The following is a 22,488-nucleotide window of genomic DNA, read 5'->3' as shown; positions in this document are numbered from 1 at the left end:
GATACACCCCCAGCACTTTTTAATTTTTCATTTTGAGACAGGGTCTTACTAAATTGTTGAGGCTTGTCTCAAACTTTTTTCCCCACTTCTTCCACCTCAAAATTTTGATCCCCATGTCTCAGCCTCCAAAGTCACTGGAATTACAGGCATGTACCACCACCATGTGGTTTTTAACTACTCTTCTCTTACCTGCTTCAGATATCCTTTTTTCTGAGGGGGGGGGGGAGTTACTCGGGATTTAACCCGGGGATGCTTAATCACTGAATTACACCCCTAATCCCTTTTACTTTTTTTTTTTTGAGACAGGGTCTCACTAAGTTGCTTAGGGCCTTGCTAAATGGCTGAAGCTAGTCTTGAACTTGCGATCCTCCTTCCTTGGCCTCCTGAGTGGCTGGGATTATAGGCATGCAGCACTACACTGGGCTGCTTCAGTTTTCTTAACTTCTTCAAATACAAAACAAATCTAAGTTTGGAAATACCACACGAAATCAGATGCTTAAAAGCTTGTCTTGTGAAGATAAAACTGATCCAGAGAAAATATGCTAACAGCTATAGTTCAAATAATGAATTCAGACATAGTTAAATACAGCAAAAGGTTTATTTAATGGTCATTGAACTGTGTATTTTTAGCCTTCACTCCAACTTCTTACATTCTATAGTAATACTGAAAAGCTCCTCAGATCTCAAAACTGTTTTCCTTCTCATGTAGATTTTACTTATTTATTTGACAATACTGAGAATTAAATCCAGGGGCACTTTACCCCTGATCTACATCCCCAGTGCTTTTATTTTTTTACATACACAGATTTTTTTTTTTTTTTTTTTTTGGTATTGGGGAATTGAACCCAGGGGTGTTTTAACACTGAGCTACATCCCAGTCCTTTTTATTTTTTTTTAAACATTTTTTAGTTGTAGATGGACACAATACTTTTACTTTACTTTTATGTGGTGCTGAGGATCGAACCCAGTGCCTCCCATGTGCAAGGCAAGTGTTCTACCACTGAGCCACAACCACAGTCCCAATTTTTTATTTTGAGACAGAGTCTCACTAAGTTGCTCAGGATTTCCCGAAGTAGATGAAGCTAGCCTCGAATCTGCACTCCTCCTGCCTCTGCCTCCTGAGTCCCTGAAATTACAGGAATGTGCCACCATGCCCAACTATAATTTTTATTTTGAGAAAGGGTCTCACGAAGTTGCAGAGGAAGCTAGCCTCAAACTTGTGATCATCCTGCCTTAGCCTCAGCTTTGGGAACTGCTGATATTATAGATGTGTGCCACCACACCCAGCTTAAACTTTTTTTTTTCTTTTTTTAAAGAGATTTCTAAAAGGTCAGAAGTTTAGTTACTTTCACAACTAGAACTGAGCAACACACCTATAATCACAGGCAGAAGGCTGAAGCAGGATCTCAAATCCCAGGCTATCCTGAACAATTTAGTAAGATCCTGTCTCAAAATAAAAAATAAATATGGCTCGGGGTGTATTTTAGTGGTAGGGTACCCCTGGGTTTAACCGGAAGGAAGGAACAAGAAAGAAATCAATCAACTTGGGCATTTACAACTGATTCTGTCATACCCTATTTACAAAATACTTGAACTCAGTTCATCCACAAACTGGCTGTCCACTAAATGTAACTTGGCACTACTGGGCTAGACAAGAGTATGGATAGATCAATTCAGGTTTCCTAAACAACTACTGTTTGTAAACTGAAATGAACTTGGGAACCACAAATAAGGTGAAGACATAACAAAATAATACACAAAGCCAATTTAAAACAACTAGATACATCTATTTAATACTAAAAGACACCAACACCAGTAATTAACCAGAAAACTACTATCCTCAATTAAAAGACCCTCAAGTTAAACTTAATTGTTGTCAGCCATATTCCAAATACCTTGCTAGAAAACAAAGGAAAAGGGCTCATTCTAGCTGGTAAACAAAGAAATGTAAACTAAAGGAGTCTCAGATACCACAGGCAAAGACTATTTAAAAATAACATTTCCAGGTCAGGCACAGTGGCACACACCTGCAATCCCAGTGATTCAAGAGGCTGAGGCAGGAGAATCACAAGTTTGAGGTCAGCCGCAGCAACTTAGCAGGACCTTGTCTCAAAATAAAAAAAATTTAAAAGGGCTACAGATATGACTCAGTAGTTAAAGCCCCTGGGTTCAATCCCCAGTACCATAAATAAATAAATAATTAACATTTCCAAAGCAGGGACACTGTGGTTACTACATATCATAGCACGGGTGGCATTTGCTAAATGGGTACAACCCTATTAGAAAACAATATAGCTTCAGTTATCAAGAGCTTTTAAAAATGTTCATGCTAATTTACAGTGTGATCCCAATACTGGGCATAATTAGAGGAAAAAACAAAGCTATATCTAGAAGCAGGGCTATCCAAAACACAGGACAAGGGTGGGAGGGGGGATGGGTCACTGAATGGTAAAGCACTTGGCTACCATGCACTAGGACCTGGCACTTCAAACTAAACAAAGGACAAAGACACAAATAAATACCCAAAAAGGAACGTAATTAGGTAGCTCATGATATGACAAAAAAAAAAAGGACAATCTGTATAGCCCTCACATCATTTTCAAAAGTAAATTCATGATGCATTAAATACCAAATAAAAGCAGAAGAGATGTTCAAGTAATAGACACAGGGGAGTGGGGTACTACAGGGGATTACATTAGTATTCTCTTTTCACTTAACCACATATAAATACATTTGCAACCATATAAAATGTACATATGGCACTGCATACTGCCCCTTTTGTGGCACTTAACACACTTAATTGTAATTGCTTATTTAACGTCTTTTTTCCCCACAAGACTGTAAATTCCACAAGGGCAGAAAGCATACCCTTCTTGTTCACTGCTACATTCCCAGTGCTTCTATGACACAGTACTTACCACATTATTAGGTATTCAAATATACGTGGATCAATTCTATTTGGGGGAATATACACCAAAGAATTGAAAGCAGGGACTAGAATAGATACTTGTACACAAAATGTTCATAAAAGCATTATTCTCAACAGTCAAAATATAGAAGTAGCCCAAGCATCCATCAAATGACAAGTGAATAAACGAAATGGAATATACACAAAATGGAATATTATTCAGCCTCAAAATGAAATTCTTATACAAGTTACAACATGGATGGACTAAGAAGAAATTATGCTAGGTCAGTTAAACACAAAATGACAAATATCATGATTCCACCATCGATGAGGTGCCCAAGATTGTCAAATACAAAGACAGAAAAGGAAAACAGTGGTTACCAGACTGGGGGTTGGGTTATAAGCAGAGTTGTCAACAGGTACAGGTTTTTGTTTGTTTTTACAGTAGGTATTGGGGATCAAATTGAGGGCCTCTCACATGCAACACAAGTGCACCTACCACTGAGTTACATCCCCAGTCCTTTTATTTTATTTTTGAGACAGGGTCTCATTAAGTTGTCCAGACTGGCCTCGAACCCACAATCCTCCTCCTCAGCCTCCCAAGTAGCTGGGCTTAACGGCATGCACCACTGTGCCTTGTTTTATTACAGAAAGATGAAAAGGCTGTGGGGACTGATGGTGGTAATGGTTGTGTAAGAACAGAATATAGCCAAGTGAGGTGGCAGGTACCTATAATCTCAGTGACTCAGGAGGCTGAAGAGGATAGCCAAGTTAAAGTCAACTTAACAAGATCCTGCCTCACACAATAATCAGGGCTGGGGGTATAGCTCAGTGACAGAGCACCCCTGAATTCACTTCCTAGTACCAACCTCAGCAAGTTAGCCACGCCTTGTCTCAAAATAAAAATAAAAGGGCCTGGGGATTTAGCTTAGTGGTGAAGTGCCCTGAGTTCAATCCCCACTCTAAAAACAAAATGACTGAATGAATATATAAATAATATTACTAAAAGTATAAATTTTATATATATTTTACCAAATTTAAGTTTTTGGAATAAAAAAGTAGAATTAAAAACAGGTTTTCACGCTGATAACATTAATTTCTCCTGCCAAGAAGCAAATTAATTTTGGGGGGTTTACTGGGGATTGAATCCAGTGGCACTTTACCACTGAGCTACATTCCCAGTATTTTTTTAAATTTTTTTTTTAGTTGTCAATGGACTTTATTTTTATTTTTTTGTATGTGGTGCTGAGGTTCAAACCCAGTGCCTCACACATGCCAGGCAAGCACTCTACCACTGAGTCACAACCCCAGCCCTGCATTATTTTTTGAGACAGGATCTCAGCAAGTTGCTAAATTGCTGACAATGGCCTTGAACTTCTGATCCTGTCTCAGCTTCCACAGTCACTAGGGCACCACTGTCCTGATGCAAATTAAAACTATAAGATACCCATCTCCAGCATTATTTCTATACATGGTGGCTTTTCTACAAAACTTGAGGAAAATTAAAGTTGTTACCTATATAGTTATTTCACTTGGAATTACATGAAGAGACTTTCCTTTTTAAAACAGACTCCAGAAAGTTCTATCATGTAACAGCTACTTTGAAGAAGACATCAATTGAAGCATTATATTATCCTAATACCACTCATATATTTAAGTAGAATCAATTATTGGATTATCCACACTAATGTAAGAGTTCTGTACAAACTTTTATTTGACTTTTTAAAATGCAGTAAACCACATATGCCCTCCCTTCCTATCTCTGGCCACTTAGCTTAATTCGATTCTTGGTAACTTTGGATTCGGAGTGGAAGAACCCAACTTCCATGACAGTTGACAAAGAAAACAATCTATATAAGATTGTTGATTATATTGATTTTAACGATAATTTTGACTTGACATAATTGGAACAGTTTTTATAATTTATACGATTTAGAAGTGTCTCCCAGATGGGAGAACACGTCATCTGGATTCTTTTCAAATTTGAGATGAATAGGGATTATATGCTACATTATGCTAGACTTTTCTCCATCCTACCTGACCATTCAATCAATGGTCCTACTTTTGCCTAGCTAACAATAAGATTTTCTCCTCTGACCCTCTGCTCTTTAAGTTCTCCACTCTAAAAACCAATATATTCTATGAATAGTGACCACCTACACACACACACACACACTCTTTTACCTCTTAGGGTTAAAGCACCTAAAATCTAACATCTCACCAGTCATGACAGCACATTGACATTCCTGTAACTCCAAGGGACTCAGGAATGTGAGGCAGGTGGATCACAAGTTTAAGGTCAGTCTCAGCAACTTAGCAAGACCACATCTCAAAATAAAAAATAAAAAGGGCTGGAGATATAGCTCAGTGGTAAAGCACCCCTGGGTTCAATCCCCAGCACCAAAATTAAATAACTTTTATTATTTATTTATTTAACATCTGTTTCTCTCCTATACAGTTACCATTTGGATGCAACAGTACCATACAATAGTATCACTACTGTGTTTCAACTACATACAAGATATATGTTAAGAAGCAGAAACAAAGAAAAGGTATGCCTTCCAAGACATCAGAAAAAACTTATCAAAATATTAAAAATTAACTAAAACATAATTACTACGTTTTGAAATATCACATTTCCTTGATATACATACACACATATGTATGTATCCTACCAAGATAGCCTCCTCCTGCTTAAAGCCAACTTTATGCTTCACATCTAGTTCCATGCTGGGGATATCACAAACATACTTTACATGGTCACACAAGGAATCTTTCAGAAAAATGGGGGACTGAAAGTTAAGACAGATGAAGCGGCTTTAAGGCAGACCTGTATAAGAGATAAAAGGCTCCACAGAACCTAGAAGCTGAGCTGAGGTCACATCTTCCTCCTGGAACTCAAGGTAATTCATGAGAACAGACCTCAGAAAACTGTAAGAACTGTCTCCCAACTTCCACCTGAAAACAGGGCCAAGCACCTGCCATAGGTAAATTAAAGATTCAATCAGTTTACTTCAGAAACAGCTTACAAGTAAGTCTAGTGTTTCTCTGGACACCACATAAAATATTCACTTAATGAGTATTAAATATCTACCAAGTCCCAAGCTCCATTCTATGTGCTTGCTGGAGTAAGGGCAACAAACAAAACTGACAAACTTGCCCTCATCAAGTTTACATTCTAGCATAAAAAAACAGACAACCCATGTAAACACGTCTGGTACTAATGAGAGTTATGAAGAATAAAAAGGAAATGGACAGCTCCAGAGGTGAAGACAGAAAGATCATGAGTTCAAAGCCAGCCACAGCAAAATCAATGTGCTAAACAATTCAGTGAGACCCTGTCTCTAAATAAAATACAAAATAGGGCTGGGGATGTGGCTCACTGGGCAAGTGCCCCTGAGTTCAATCCCTGGTAACCAAAAGTAAGTAAGTAAATAAGAGGAAATGGAGGGCTGGGAGCAAAGGACACCATAATTATGCCCTGGTCAACAAATACTTTACCTAAAGGGTAATATTTAAGCAAAATATCCTGAAGCAATAAGAAACCAAGACAGGCAGAGGGACCAATAAATACAAAGACTACAAGGTGAGAAATTATTTGGACAAATTTTTAAATTCCTTTAGGTTTATAATCTCTTTAGGTTCCGTTTTTCATCAGTAAAATGGGTATAATATTCCCTCTGTCATATAAGAATAAAAGACAGTAAATTATATTAAGTACCTGACACAAGGAATATACTTGATAAATGAGAATATTAGTTATCTGGGGCCTAACATGCCAGTAAAACCCTCAGCATATTATCTCTCTCTCTCTCTCTCTCTCTCTCTCTCTCTCTCTCTCACACACACACACACACACACACACAAAATGTCCAAAAAATTACTGTTATCTCATCTCTGTAATAACCTAAAGACAGGTAAATTAAATCTACTTTATAGTTGGGGAATCTGAGGATGAGAGATTTGCTCAGTCCTTTGCTAACCCCTAAAATTATTTTAAGGATGCACAAACATACTCCATAATTAAATAGAAGACTTAAAATGCACTGCCAGAATGAGAAAACCATTCACATTAATATCCACTTTGCAGCACTATGATGGTGAGGCACTAAGAACATGGACTTGGTAGCCACAATGTCAGGGTTCACATCAAGGCTCTCCCTCTTCCTAGGTATATGTCCTTTGGTAAGTTTAAATTCCCTGCATCTTTTCCTTGCCAGTAAATAGACAATAATGATAGTAGCTATCTCAAATGATTGTTGGGAGGATTAAATTGGTTATAATTTTTTTTTTCTATTTCAGTGCCTCCATATAGGGTTATCGACTATTTAAGTAGCAACAGCAAAAAAGTAAAAAAAAAAAAAAAAAAAAAAAGAAAAGAAAAGAAAAAGAAACCACCATCAAAATGTTAGTTTTGCCAAACCCTGTGGCTCATGCTGTAAACCCAGTAGCTTGGGAGGCTGAGGCAGGAGGACTACAAGTTCAAGGGCAGCCTCAGTAACTTAGTGAGGTCAAGCAGTCTAGTGAGGCCCTGTCTTAAAAAATAAAAAAGGGTTGGGGATGTACCTCAATGGTAATGTACCTCTGAGTTCAATCCCCAGTATCCCCCTGAAATAAAAAGTAATAATTAAAAACGCTGTAGTTTCTATAGAGAACTTCAGAAAATATAAAGACACTGAAACTGAAAAAGCAGCACAAGAGAAGCTAGTGGGTGGATGGGGATGCGAGCACTTGCCTAGCATGTGCAAGGCCCACCACTGCAAAAAAAAAAAAAAAAGGGGGGGGGGGGTGGGGGTGGGAGAATAAAAAAAAAGAAAACAAACTGGCAACATAATGTTGCCTGATTTAGACCAGTTTACCTGAACAGATTGCTCCTATTGGAATGGTTGCCCTTCCTTTTTAGTAGAAACACAATCTTTGAGCTGAGATATAAGCCAACAATGCTTTGGATAACATTTTGTTTCAAAGTTTGTTATAAAATGGTTAAGTCCTTAAAATTATTTCAAATGTCACTTTACCAAGAATAAAAACAGTATGATATAACAAACTATCATCTCCCCTCCACCCAACCTTTTTTTAAATATCACTGGCTATTTATTAAAAATAAAATGTATCCTGTACAACTGCAGACTGAGAATGATTTATCCTCCACCAGCTCTCAGGAGAAAATAAGCTTTTCTCCCATCTAATCTGCTAGTTTTCTGAATTATGTGAGAAGTTTAACTTTCTCCTCTGTCCTGTCTATTTAGGATCTTTGTCTTATTTTCTTTCTCCAAAGAAGGCATCACTATGAAATCTATAAATCATCCCACTGGGAGGCAGTGTATCACCGTGTAAAGAAGTACTCTGGAATCAGGCAGAATTAGATTCAAAAGTAAGTTCTGCCACTTATTAGTTGAGTGATCTTGGGCAAGTCATTTAACCATTCTGAACTTCAGTAAATGAAAAAAAAAAAACACCAACTACCTCACCAGGTTGTTTTAAGAAACAAAAAACTAAATGTTAGGAAGCCTACTGCAAACTGCCATGTTAGCAAACTGATGCTATGAATAGTATCCTGTCCGAAACAAACTTCACCATTAATGCAAAGCCAAGTGGGGGAAACTGACTACTTCTCTTACAACATACAGTTACTGAATGTGAATACTAATACTACAATTATAATCCAGAGTTACATTTCTAGAAAACCTAAGGTTTTAATTCAATTACCATTTGAGAACCTGTGTAATACAAATTGTACAATGAGATCAGGACTCAATATCAGATAAAAACATGGTTCCTAGACTGAGAAAGCTAACAATTTATTTATGAGATAAATTTAGATATCCACTGATAGTATACATTTAAACACTGCATATTTATACACCAAAAAATTACTTCTCAGGTTTTCTGTTTTTCTACACTCTTGAATAACTGCTTCAGTTTAACTTCAAAGGATTAGGAGCTAATTCCCTATTAAAGGAACTTCCCTAATAAAATTCCATATTGTCCAAATGAGTCCTCACCCAAATATGAATGCAACTACTGAATAATCCTTAATGAATAGCAGCACTTTATGCATTGATATTTAATCAAGACCCAAAAAAGTACATATACTCAGAACTGGAAAAATCCATTTGTCACTGACAAGTTTGCTTTCAAAAACATACCTTCTTGTTTCTGCTTCCTTGCCAGCCATGGCTACCACCACTTCCTCAATTTTCCTGCCAGGAGTCGAGTCTAAGGAATGTCTTTTTCGGCCTGAATGAATGATGGAAATAGGGAGGGACATATCCCAAAGGAAAAATATTATGGCTCTGCTAATATTTCCTACATCTTCTCTCCTTTATTGTAGAATGGAAATTCTTAAAGATTAATGTTCCTAAATATTTTTAATACTATTTCTTTAGACCACAAAAAAAGTCGCGTTTTAGTGAAAGGACATTAAATGTGTTCTTTGTAGTAACATTTTAGTCACCATAAAGTTTGCAAATTAGGTACAAGGCAGTGGAAAAGTTCTCTTTGCTTTCGAAAAGGTAAAAAGATTAGAAATCAAAGAGAATATCACACATCCAAATCCTGAAAAGACTTCAAACATACCAAACCTCAATAACTGTGTGTGCCATATATAATCAATTTTATAAGTATTATATACTGCTACCAAAAATATCAAGCTAGCTGGGCACAGTGGCACATGTAATTCCAGAGACTCTGGAGGCTGAGACAGGAGGACTGGAAGTTCAAAGACAGCCTCAGCAACAGTGAGGAACTAAGCAACTCAGTGAGATTCTGTCTCTAAATAACATACAGAATAGGGCTGAGGATGTGGCTCAGGGGTCAAGCACCATGGAGTTCAATCCTGAGTTCAATCCCCCGTAGCTTCCCCCTCAAAAAATTCAAGTTGACATACAGCAAAGCAACCAAGGTCAAAAATTAAAATGTGAGCATGTATAAATTTAAATTCTCATTTAAAATTCACATTTAGCTGGGCACCGTGGCACATACCTGAAATCCCAGCAACTTGGGAGGATGAGGCAGGAGGATTATAAATTTAAAGGCAGCCTCAGCAATTTCGTGAAGCCCTAAGCAACTTAGCAAGACCCTGTCTCAAAAGTAAAAAGGGCTGGGGATGTAGCTCAGTGGCAAAGCACCCCTGGGTTCGATCCCCAGTATCAAAAATAAATAAAATTACACATTTAGAACTTAAAGACCCAAGAGTATCCCATATAACAAAGTCATGAATGGTGTGAATCTACAGCGTGTACAACCATAGAAATGAAAAGTTGTGCTCCATTTTTGTACAATGAATCAAAATGCATTCTGTAAATAAATAAATAAACAAATAAATATTGATATACTTTAAAAAAAGCCATTGGTGGTGTGTTGCCCAGGTTGGCCTCTAGCTACTGCACTCAAGCAATTCTCCTGCCTCAGTCTCCCAAGTACAGGACTATGCCACCATGCCCAGCTAAAAAAAAAAATACTGTTGACTGTCTGCTAATTATACACAGAACCATGATACCATTTATAAGGCCTCAACTTTTGAGTAACAGTAATTTGTTCTAGGAGATCATCATGGACTCCTTCAACTTAGTTTATTAACCACCAAAGGCTGAATCTTTCCAAGACTACATCAGAGTTCTCAAACATTATTGTTCCCCTAGAGTTTTTATAAAATAATTTTAGGGCTGGGGAGATAGCTCAGCTGGTAGAGTGCTTGCCTTGCAAGCCCAAGGCCCTGAGTTCGATCCCCAGTACCGCAAAAAAAAATATATATATATATATAAATTATATATATGTTATATATATATAAATTATATATATAAATTATATATATATAAAAAATATATATATATATTGTTTTTTTTAGTTGTAGATGGACATAATACCTTTATTTATTTTTATGTGGTGCTGAGCATTGAACCCAATGCCTCACACATGCTAGGCAAGTGCTCTACCACTGAGCTACAACCCCAGCCCTTCCCCAAAGTTTTTCAGAGCAGTACTTATTTTTAAATAAATGTCACTAATTTCAAATTAAGGACATTTATGACTAAACTGCACTGATGGCAGGTTGGGGGTCGGAGGCCCTGGGTTCTATCCCCAGTACCACAAAAAAAAAAAAAGGAAAGGAAAAAACTTGCATTGATAGTTAGTGGTTTTAGTTTAATATTCTATAATCCAGACCAATTCCAGCATGTAATATTTTTTAAATAGGAACTTTTAGTCCTTTTGTGGTGATAAAATCCAACTAACAATATTCCCTGGGGGCAGAGATTATGTAATCTAGTATACCATTGTATATCCCATCTCTAATAGGCAATTGAAATACCAAATGATCTAACAATGTATGAATCCTTGAGAATCTGTTAAAATTCACACATTTTATTCATCATTTGAGTACTCATGAACCTCATCCCATCTGTGAACTCCATCTTGGAAACCAGCAATACAATTTTAAAACTGCATTAATTTCATATAATAAATCTCCCCAAAAATATTTTGTCCACTTGTCACTATGCAACACACAAACTCAACCTGATCGGAAATGTAGTCCTCTTTCAAGATGTATCTTCTCTTCCTGATAATTTTAAGGAACTAAATAGAAGACTAAAAACTTGTGCCACGCATAGCAGCACACACCTGTAATCCCAGCTACTAGGGATGCTGAAACTGGAGGATCAAGAGTTCAAAGCCAGCCTGGGCAACATGGTTAGACCCTCGAGACCAAAAAAAAAAAAAAAAAAAAAAAAAAAAAAAAATTAATGGGTAATAACAGAGACTCAGGAGCCTAAGGAAGATCACAAGTTCAAGGCCTGTCTAGGCAATTTAATGAGTATCTATCTCAAAATTAAAAAAATAATAAAATAAAAAGGGCCGAGAATATAGCTCAGAGGTAAAGCACCGTTGTTCAACCCCCAGTACCACAAATAAATAAATAAACCTATTTAATGATGCTTCAGTCATGTTAGTAAGATAGAATACCACCTATAAAACTGAACTAGCTCTAAGTAGAAAGAAGAAATTATTCCATAAATATTAAAACACCCAAGTATGAAAAAAAACTGGAAATATTTTCACTCAGATCTCTACAACTCACCCAGACTCAAGGAAAAAAAAATCTTAAGTTTACAATACAGTAGGTTCATCTTTGTGCCAAAATCGTTTTTCCACTTTCAAATTCACCTTCAGAAAGTTTTTGGGAATGGGGGCTCCACAAACAAGACAAAAATACAAAATAACTACAAAATTCTCCATAAATAAAAGTGAAGTTTATTTATGGGTTCAGTTGTGGTTTTTGGTGCTGGGGATTAAACACAGGGCCCTGAAAAATGCAAAACACATACTCTACCTCTGAGCCCAGCCCCAAGAGGACTACTGATTTTATGAAATGACACATCAATCTCTACAAGGCATAAATCTCAAATTGTTACAGAATCAGTTTAACTTTAGATAAGTCTCTAAACTGGACCTTCTTTCTTTTCTAATACTACTTCTCTCTAGTCACAAAATAATTTCTCATCTTTCAGGTGTCTTCTCAGAAGAACCCCCATGAAATATACAATCCACCATTTCCTAAGAAAATGGTAAAGGAAACCTAAATAATATGTAAGGAAAATTCAGATGGAGTGCTTTATTTTATTTTACTTCGGGGGACCTCAGAAAGTTGCTTTACACACTGATCTATAATCACTCTAGCCTAATAGTCACTTAGGAAAAAAAAAACAAGTGGAAATTCTCCTGGGTTTTAAAAAGCACTATCTTGTCTTTTACTACTGATCCTGTACCAATAAACTCCCCCCAAAGTGTAAAAATAAGCAAACACTCATAATACAACAATTTAAAGTAACTCAAATCATTTTCATGCCCACAGAAATTTCTGTAGGGATTTCAAATTCCTTCGTACCACTTACTAATTGGGCAAGTTACTTGGCCTCCCTATGCTTCAGTTTCCTTTTTCTGAAAAGGGGGGTATTAATTAGGGTCAATCATACATCCCAGTTTCTGTGGGACAGTCCTAGTTTACGCTATTATCCCAGCATGCCATCTGGTTAATGCCCCCTTTCACTTTCAAAGTATCCTGGCTTATAGCCAGGGATGTAGCTCAATGGTAGAGCACTTGCTCTACATGTACAAGGCCCTGAATTCAATCCCCAGTATCACTGGGGGTAAAAAAGAATGCTGGCTTAAACAGTGAATCACATGTGTATCACATGGTCATCCTACCTCAAAGGGTTATGAAGATTAAGTGAGCGAATACATATAAAGTATCTGTAACATGTCTGACATATAAAAGTCCAGTTAGTATTGGTTACTGTCAATAATAATCACTACCAGTAAGTTTGATAAAAGATTTTGAGTTGTATAACAGGGCTCCCACAATACTCCTTTTTACAAATAAAATTATGCATTTAACTTCCCATTTTCAACTCTGTAAAACAACTAAGTACTGCTAACTGCCTGAAATCAACACAAACCAATTTATCCCAGAGATAGCAATATTATCAACTGCATTCACATTATATCAAACATAAATTTTAAGATACTATATTAAGGTTACCAAAAGGAAAATGTCTGAAAAGTAAAACTATGCTTAGTGCCAATCCAAGTCCCTTAATATTTAGGCAGTCTTTCTTGACCAAGTTTCCTCACATTAACTACAAAACTCAGAAAATTATTTGGGTGGCTATTTCCTATACTGAACTACCTTTTAAGATGTGAAGAAGAGTCCCAGCACAGAGGCACACACCTATATCCCAACTACTCAGGACCACTGAGACAGGAGAATTCCAAGTTCAAGGCCAGTCGCAGCAACTTAATGAGACCTTGTCTCAAAATAAATACATACATACATAATAGAGTCTGGGGATATAGCTCAGTGGTAGAGTACTCCTGGGTTCAATCCCCAGTACCAAAAACAACACAACAAAAGAAAGTGCAGTAGAGAAACTAATACATTACATCTGATGTATGCCTTGGGATGTAATTGTCTGGGTACCAGTTCTTGGTGTTCTTGGTATTCTTGGAATACACAGAGGAAATATGGATGAAAAGATTCAATACTGAAGAGTTTGGGTGGAAGATTGTTTATCACCTAAGAAAACTATTTCCTACAGGATGAAGCTTAAGAGAATAGTAAACATTAACTGTATAAACTCAACGCATGGCTATGTAAAGTGTGTGTGTGTGTGTGTGTGTATTAATAAATATAATTTTTTTTTCAGTTTGACTTGGTCTCTGCTAATTTGTTAGGTCAGAAATCCACTCCTTCAGATAAAAAAAAATTCTAATTATAGTGTATGAAAAACAGGAAAGAAAACTGAGACAATGATACTTATCACTAAATAAATCTAATAACCTGGGGCCCTGATAATATTTATCACCTGATACAAATAAAAAACAACAACAAAAAGAAAATTAGTAAGGGAAAAGATGAACTAAAATAAAAAGAAACAGCAAACAAAAGATATTCAACAGAAGCAACAAGAACTGCAGGGGAAAGGAATTGGGGATTGAACCCAGAGCCTCGCACATTCTAGGCAAGCAACTCTACCACTTAGTCACAACGAACCCTTTTTTCTTTTGAGACAGTTCTAAGTTTCCCAGACTGGCCTGAAACCTTTGATCCTTCCCCCTCAGTCTCCCAAGTAGCTAGATTTACAGGCATGTGCCACTGCACCCGGTCTGAAAAAGGATATAGGTACTATTAAATAATGGGAGTGGGGCACAGTGACACACACCTGTAATCCCACCTACTGAGAGGTGAAAGCAAAAGGGCTGCAAGTTCAAGGTCAGCCTGGGCAATTTAGCAAGACCAAGTCTCGAAATTAAAAATAAAAAAGGGCTGGGGTTGTAGTTCAGTGGTAGAGCATCCCTGGAGTCAATCCCCAGTGCCACAAAAATAAAGATCTCCCTACAAAACAAGAGCAGTGCCTTATTTCCCTAAATTTTTAATTCAACTCTAACCACTCAATAAAGCTGAAGGACTGGGAAAATATCCTCAGACACATTTAAATTCCACTTTGGACAAAGCATGATTGACCAAAAGTAGGGAAAAAAAAAAAAAAGACTATTGTGAAACTATTCTAGGTACCATAGTATTACAGCACCCCCGCAAAACATACACACGCACAAAAAAAAAAAAAACAAAAAAACAAGAATTCGATCTATTATCCCAAAATCTTTAATAAGTATGTTCAGACAACATCAAAGCTCAGATTCAGGCTGGGGATACAGCTCAGTGGTAGATCATCACTTGGCTAGCATGTGTGAGGCTCTGGGTTCAATCCACAGTACCAAAACAACAACAACAAAAAAAGCTAAAGTCTTAACTGGGCACAGTGGCACATACCTGTACCACTGAAGCAGGAGGATGGCAAGTTCAAGGACAGCTGAGGCAATTTAGGTAGACTCTGTTTCCGATTTTTTTTTATTTGTGGTACTGGGGACTGAACCCAGGGGCACTTTACCACAAAGCTACATCTCCAGTCCTTTTTTTTTTTTTTTTTTCAATTTTGAGACAGGGTCTTCCTAAATTGCTGAGGCTAGCCTTGAACTCTGGATCCTCCTGCCTCAGCCACCTAAACTGAGTCGCTGGGATTATAGGCATTGGCCACCATGCTCAGCCCCGTTTAGAAATGTAAAAGGGCTGGGGATATATCCAGTGGTAGAGAGACAATGGGTTCAATCTCCAGTGGGGGGAGGGTTCAGCTTTATTTCAATTATTTTGCAAACTGGTACACAATATAACACACACACACACATACACACACACACAGACTTTTTATCCAGTTGCAATTCACCTGACCCTGGCTAAAAATCTGTATCTTACACTATACATGAAAAATATCTTGATTTTACAAAATTAAAATAATGATGCATGCTTTCTGGTGATAGCCCAAGAACTAAACCAGATAAGGGAAACAAATGAGCTTAACCAAAAAAAAAAGCACAAAAGGATTTGGACCCAGGCTAATCCAGTGTGACTGGGGACAAGTCATTTACTCTCTAGAGCCTTAATTTCCTCATCTATAAAATGATAAGGACCACCTATCTTGCAAGGTGGCTGAGAAGATTAAACAGTTTATGTTAAAACAGTTCTTTACACTTAAAAAGGAATTCAAATTACACTCAAAGTATGCTTCTTTGAATACTCCAGATTTCAAAAAGTTAGGTCACACACTATTACAACAATGTTATTCTTGAAAAACTATAAGGAAGACTCATTCCCAAAATGCCCAAAAGAACTTTTTATAAAGGGATTTACCATTTGAGTTGTACATTAAGTTATTGAGAGCACACAGAAATTTCCAGTTCCTCTCATCCAGCCTAGTTATGTATTTTCCAATTAAAATTAAAATTTTTAAAAAAGAACATACCATTTTTCATCCTACGGAGTAAGAGCGTAAAATAATTTCAATAATCTCTTGACTAACACTAACTTCTTGGTGTGTATCAGTTAGTACCCAAAAACTCTAGCAAGCATATATATATAAAAGCACAATTCAGGAAACAGTTTACCACAGCTGCTGAAAATGTGTAGACTTTTTAAATGCACATACACAAAAATCAGACTCCACAAAGCAACACAATTTACACCAAAAATATTTGGTTGAATTAAATGCAAATAAGGCAATTCGGGAGACTGAGAAAAATCAAAATGACAATTTTGTTTTCTTATATCTTTGTCAAAGGGAACGTGCAGTAACTACCACTTAGAATATCGAAATGATATAAAAAACTGTTACACAGGCACAGTACTGCACCATACATTAAGTCCTAAGCACATATCAAAAGTGAAAAATGTGAAGAACTGTTAAAGTAGCCTGTAATTTTAAAATATCTTCAACAATCACGTTTCAATATATGCTAATGTTCATATCTAAGACCATCCCTTTTCTTTGTTACTCTGAACTCCCCAAACAGTGCTCTATTATATAGTAAATTATAAATTTTAACTTAATACAAATTTTAAGTTCAAAAGTTAACTTACAGCATTGAAAACTGAAGTTTTCCATCTATTAAAAGAACCCAAAGCAAAAAGAACATGTCTATTCAGTGTTTACTACCTTCCCACACATGACATTAAACATGCACAATATTAAGCATTACTAAACTGTCCAAAGCATATCTTCAGATCTAACTCTACATTCCCAAAGGAATAGATCTCAGCCTGAGCCTGACCCCCCCAACTACAGTACTTTAATTCATAGGTTTTCAGGCAACCACAGAAGTTGATAATGGTAAAAAGGAAAACAATGAAAAGGAAATGTAGAATTTAATTTCATTAAAATCTTATCAGTGGACTTTCAAAAAATCCAAACTAAATAAACTTCAAAGTTACTCACAATTTGTTGGCTTAGTAGTTTAGCTACTGCCTCACCACAAGAAAATAAATCTGATACGATCATCTACTTAAGAATATTTGCATAGGAATAAAAATTTGAAATGTGTAATCTGTCCTCCCTTAATATCTTCCTAAAGCTGAAATATGAAATACGCAGACTAATGTTACCAGATGAAAAACATATTTTCCCTGACTGGGATAGAATTTTGCCGTAATAATGATTAGGGAACATTTTACCAATCACAAAAATTAAATATTTTGTATTTTCTTCCAAACTTTGACATATATTCAAAAATACAACTCATGGGGAAGAATAAACCTGACACTTTACAATAGAGAATTGCAGAAAATAAGACACTTACCTTAGACTTTAGGGGAAGTTCAAGAATACACTAAGAGTTTGAGGGTTTTAATTGCAATGAACTTCTACTGCCAATGGGTAATGGTAAAAAATATTACTAACAGAAAATAATAAAATAGTTTAAATATCAACTTCTAACCAATTACAGCACCAGATCGCTGAAGGGGGGACGATTTAAGTCATTTTGAATATAAACACTCATTTTCATATTATTTTTTTAAAAAGAACCTGCTTTGTCCTCCCTGCCAGTCTGATACCTTAGAATACTACAGTTATTTCACCGTGGGAAGGAATGGGTAATAAGTACATTTCTTTTCCAATCTGCTTCTCTACCCAGTCATTAAAAACCAAATACTGAAACTGAATTCAGTTACCTTGATCTTACCAGGAATGCTCCCTATGGCACCCCAATCCCTTCCACTGTGTCTTACTCCGACTGCCAAAGCCCCTCCTATTAATAGTAAATCCCTTTCATACTGACTCACTCTAACTCCAAGTTGATGAAATAGACACCAAGCAGAATTTTTAAAATTTACAAATGGAATTTTCCTATTTTCAAAGAACTTAAAAGGAAACTAAAAGTAGAGCACATTCAAACTAAGTTAAAGTTCAACCAATGTAAAAGAATTTATGTTGCTTGTTCTATAGTGGTTCAGTTTAAATATTTTTTGAAAGTTCATATGCCAGGCACTGTGAAATTACTTATACGAAAGGCTGTTTCCCATGTAAATAATTTTGATATGTAAGTATAAATTTAAGTCATTACAGGAAGATTGCAAAAACAACTTGGAAAATTTTCTTCAACATTTTTTTCTCTTTAACTATGGAAATTTTCAGCACACGAAAATAGAATAAGAGCGACAATGAACTCTCCTGTACTCATCTAGCTACAATAATCAACTCAAGGCCATTTTTGTTTTATCTCTACCTCCTGACCACTCCCTCCCCTCATTATCTTCCAAAAAAAAAAAAAAGAAGAATACACTGTGCTTAATAAGTACACAGAAAAATTTCAAAGACACAAAATATCAAACTAGCAGATTAATAAGTCCAGAATCTAACAATGTAACTATACAGGCACCCAATACAACTCCTAGATAAAATAATAAACTTATTTTAAGAATTCGGTTAAAAAAAAGAACCATCTTCAAGAATTTTAATGAAATCCATAAAACCCAATGAATATATTTTAAATTATATCTGACAGGATAAATAAGAATGTGATAAAAATGAACTCAAAACATTTACAATTAACTTGCATTCACATAGCACCTTAGCTCAAAACGAAAAAAACCAGACTATTTAACATAATGTGTCATAAAATTACAATTCAACCACTTGAAAAACCGCTGAACACTTAAACGCCTTAACTGGTCCTTCTGATCCCTAATTATAGATTGATATCAATGTAGCAAGAAAACCAGGCATTTTAACCTAAGTGGTTTAAAATGTTCAAAATTAACCCCACTGTTCATTGGAAAACATATGAAAGCAAGTCTAAACTACCTGAATTGCATGCCATTAAACAGAAATGTATCCACTTTCCAGGGCCGGTGTTTTTTTCAAAAAAAATAAGTTCACATATACCCTTAAAACGCAACGCGCTAGGCTACAGACAGAATTAGGAGACCGCCTCCTGCTTTTGCTCCTAACCAATACGCAGAGAGAGAAGGTTGGCAGGAAAGTGCTGCGAGGACAGTAACAAACACCAGCAGCTCCCGAGCAGGCCCTGCTAGAGCCAGGAATGACGCACTTCGGTAACCCGACTCTTTCTCCCCTCCACCCCCCGCCCCCAGCAGCGGTGCTGACACCGCCAACAGCCCGGAGTAGGAAAAAAGACAACAGAAAAAAGGCAGAGCTTGGACCGCACCAGGTTTCATCAAGAAACCTCGATTATTCCTCTTTCGACACTAACCACTAGGACTAAACAGGAAAAGAAGCTTCGTGCTTAAGCAAGTCCCATCATGGTGGTTTAAGAGTCACTAAATTAAGCTGATAATGAGTCCGATCCACGGAGACAAATACAGGGTGTGGCTGCTGTGAAATACGGCGGTCCGTGGGAGAAAAGGGGTATGGAATTTACACTCCAGTGTGAAGGGAAGACTGGGCTTTACGGGGGGCGGGGGGAAGCGGCCCGCGCATTTTAAGGAACCACTGCAAACCAACACAAGCTTCTCGTTTACTTAAACCTAACCCTACCGATCAAAAGTTTCTAACAGATACAGCCGGTGAACTGTAAATAACCATTTCGCCAAAACCCGTGACCCTCAATTTAAAAACTACATCCAAGAGAAAGGGAGAGCGAGAGGGAAGGTGGGGGGTGGCAGGCAACATAAAAAACATCCTAGGCCACGGAGGAGAAAGTCTCACAGACCGGATGAAACTACTAATGCAATATTAAAAATTAAGGCTGCACACTGGAGCACGAAAAATCACACGATAAGCCATTACACTTACGGATTAAAAATAAAATGACATATACGCCGAGAAGGAGCGGAAACTAAATGTCGAAAGTACAGCGGTTTATAAAAAACTAAAGGCAAAACAAGACATTCTCGCGACGGGAGGGGAAAAAAAGGCCGAAATCAACAATACGTTTACGATTCTAGGCCAGAAGAAAATGGGAACGGGGCTCAAAGTTTTGCGGAACTACTTGATGCTGTTTCCCACACCTTCTCTCTCCCATGGCCCATCCGACCCTTTTCGTCCTAAAATTGCCGTCCACGGAGCTCCGGATACGTGAGAGAAGAAAAAAGAAAGTCGCCCTCAAGCAAGAATAAAAGTGTGGAGGGAAAAAGCAGAGGCTGCCTACCTGGGGCAAGGATCAGCTCAGTTCGTGCCTTGAGAAAAGACAGTGCGGGTGGGGGTGGGAATGAAAAGCAGCACTAAAACTAAAACAAAAGTGGCGCCAAAACCCCCCAACAAACAGCCTTCCACTCCCGCCCTTCCCCCCTCCGCCCATGCCAGGCAGGCAGGGCCCCCTTCGGGGCAAGGTCTGCGCGCGGGGGCCAACGCCGCCAGACCCCAGCCTATTTATAAAATTGTTGCCCTAAGAAAACTGACCGAACTCGGGCCTCGGAAGGGATGGAGAGATCGATGCCAACCGCTTTCCCAAGCAGTTCCCCCACCACGCGCTGGAGATGATGGGGCGGGGGAGAAGCAGAGGGGCCCGTCACATGAATGTTGTTCCCTCTCTAGGAAGGGAGGAAGAGAGGGAGGGAGGGGAGGGGAGGGAGGAAAGGAAGGAGGGGAAGGGAGAAGGGAGGGGGCACGAGGGAGGGGTGTGATCAGAGTAGATTTTCCCTCGCCTCCCTCGGTCCGAGGCCCAAATATACACAACTGAGCCTCCTCATTCTCCCCTCCCCCCTAGGTTCCCAGCACCACCATTTTGCTCTCTTCCTTCCCCTCTCCACGATACCGCGCTCTCCCCCACCCCAGTTACGGCCTCCCCAGCTTGCCTCCCCCGACTACGGCTCGCACCCCACCCCACCTCCAGTTTTGGGTCTCCCTAGGCTTAAGAGCCTGCTGGAGAAAAGGAACCTAAATCTAATGCTACACAGAGAAGCGGAGCCTCCATCTTGCGCTGCTCCGCGTTCTCCATTTTGGGCCACCCATGGGGGGGGTCCTCCGTAGAGGCCCCGAGGGAGAGTTGGGCGAGGGAAGGAAGAGAAAATCTTCAGCGAGGGTAGTCGGAAAGAAGAGTCCTGCGGTAGAAAGCGACTCTAGGAGTAGGAGGTAGGGAGGAAGGGGGGCTGGAAGTTCCTTGGAAGTGTTGGGGTGGCGACTTGGGGGGAGAAAGGAGGGCTGAGGGTGATGCGGGGGCGAGGAAGATTCTCCCCGCCTGGACTTAAAACACTCACTCCATGGCTGCCCCCCATGGGGGCAAAGGAAGCAGAGAGGGAAATTAAATGGCAACAGAGTGCCCAGCCTCTTTTCCCTCCCAACTCCTGTCTGTCGCCCTGTTTCAACCATACACACCTCACGGTGGGCCCCGCGCCCTCCGGGTGCCCCTCCAAACTTCTAGAAGCTTCGCCTCCGCCATTTTATAACTTACCTCCCCCCTCAGCGTACACAGAGGCAGCAACGAGACTGTTCGCCTCCCCCACTCCTTCCTTCTTTCTCAGGCCGGGGGCTTCTTCACCCCTGGGCTGGTACAAGATTTTTTCCCCTTCCTCTTCTTTACACCCTCGAATTCTACTCAGGGACGGAAGCTCCCGCGGTTCTAGAGCGGTGGGGGGTTTTGAAAGTGGCGGTCGGATCCGGCGGGTTTTTTTTTTTTTTTTCTTTTTTTTTTCTTTTCTTTTTTTTTTTTTTTTTTTGGTGGCGCTTCGGGATTGTTTGGGGTGTTCGCTCTTCGGCGACTTGGAGGCGAATGGAACGCGCAGGCGCCATCTGTCGGCCACCAACACGCGCCCGGCTCCTGTTGGGAGGGAGCGGCATCTAGCGGCAGAGAGCTGCCACTGCAATAGTTGGCTTCTGGCCCTCCCACCCAGAGTTCTCCTCCCAATCACCAACCAATCGTGGCCGACTGACTCCCGGGTTCAGCGTCTGCGACGCCTTCTGTAAACCAGGCGCCCGCAGGGGCGCGCCGCCGAGTGGGGTAAACAAGGTGCCGTGCCCGCGCCTGACTTACTCATTCGTTTGGACGCGCTTCCACCAGGGATTCGATGGCACCAGGGTTCCTGTCTTTCCTGGGGGGACGGGGAGGACGGAGGAGGGTGTAGAGTGGAGGGCGGTAGGAACGTCCGGCAGAGCCCCGGGCCGTGGGAATTCAGAGGCTGGGCTCGCTCAAGAGACTCATTGCCCTGGCTCTTGCGCCCCTCGCGCAGCCCCAAGGTGGCAGCCCAGTAGGACATCACCTGTCAAGTCCCCTCTTGTGACTGTTCCCAGCGA

The 22,488-nt window shown here is 39.0% G+C and overlaps 1 protein-coding gene across 3 annotated transcripts in view; it reads right to left on the bottom strand.

The window, feature by feature from the left end:
- The window catches only part of Stag2 (stromal antigen 2), a 123,016-nt gene extending 101,086 nt beyond the window's left edge, over positions 1-21,930 (bottom strand). The window contains exon 1 of one of the 3 annotated variants that reach the window (XM_047535540.1): positions 21,650-21,930. The gene's annotated coding sequence lies outside the window, so the exon portion shown is untranslated. Of the gene's footprint in view, positions 1-20,658; positions 20,797-21,649 lie in introns of those variants that run through there. The other 2 variants (XM_047535545.1, XM_047535541.1) reach the window with 2 other exon arrangements.
- Between the last annotated feature and the right edge of the window lie 558 nt (positions 21,931-22,488).

This window comes from Sciurus carolinensis, chromosome X (assembly GCF_902686445.1).
Source record: "Sciurus carolinensis chromosome X, mSciCar1.2, whole genome shotgun sequence".
Classification (NCBI taxonomy): domain Eukaryota; kingdom Metazoa; phylum Chordata; class Mammalia; order Rodentia; family Sciuridae; genus Sciurus; species Sciurus carolinensis.
The sequence above is the reverse complement of the archived record's forward strand: the minus strand, read 5'-3'. Positions and strand labels throughout refer to the sequence as shown.